The sequence below is a fragment of the Alligator sinensis genome, unplaced genomic scaffold (assembly GCF_000455745.1).
Source record: "Alligator sinensis unplaced genomic scaffold, ASM45574v1 scaffold678_1, whole genome shotgun sequence".
NCBI classification, from domain to species: domain Eukaryota; kingdom Metazoa; phylum Chordata; order Crocodylia; family Alligatoridae; genus Alligator; species Alligator sinensis.
Genome location: NW_005842006.1, coordinates 1,532,373 through 1,532,658, shown reverse-complemented (window position 1 = coordinate 1,532,658; position 286 = coordinate 1,532,373).

Below are 286 nucleotides of genomic sequence, written 5' to 3'. Positions count from 1 at the left end.
TGGGTGCAGGTGCTGACTGTGCGCGTGGGTGCGGGCACTTGCTGTGTGTGTGCATGCAGGCGCTGGCTTTGCGGGGGTGCTAGCATTGGCTCTGTAGGAGGCTGTTGGTGCCGGCACTGTCTGTGTGGGTGCTGGCCCTGGCGCAGGTTGCGCGGGCCCTGGCTATGTGCGGGGGTAGCGGTGAGCACTGGATCCTACAGCAGGCAAGAAACAGCGCGAGGCTGCCGCCAGCAGCTTAGCCCCACCCAGCGTGACGTCAGCCGGCCCCGCCCCGGCGCCCGGCCCC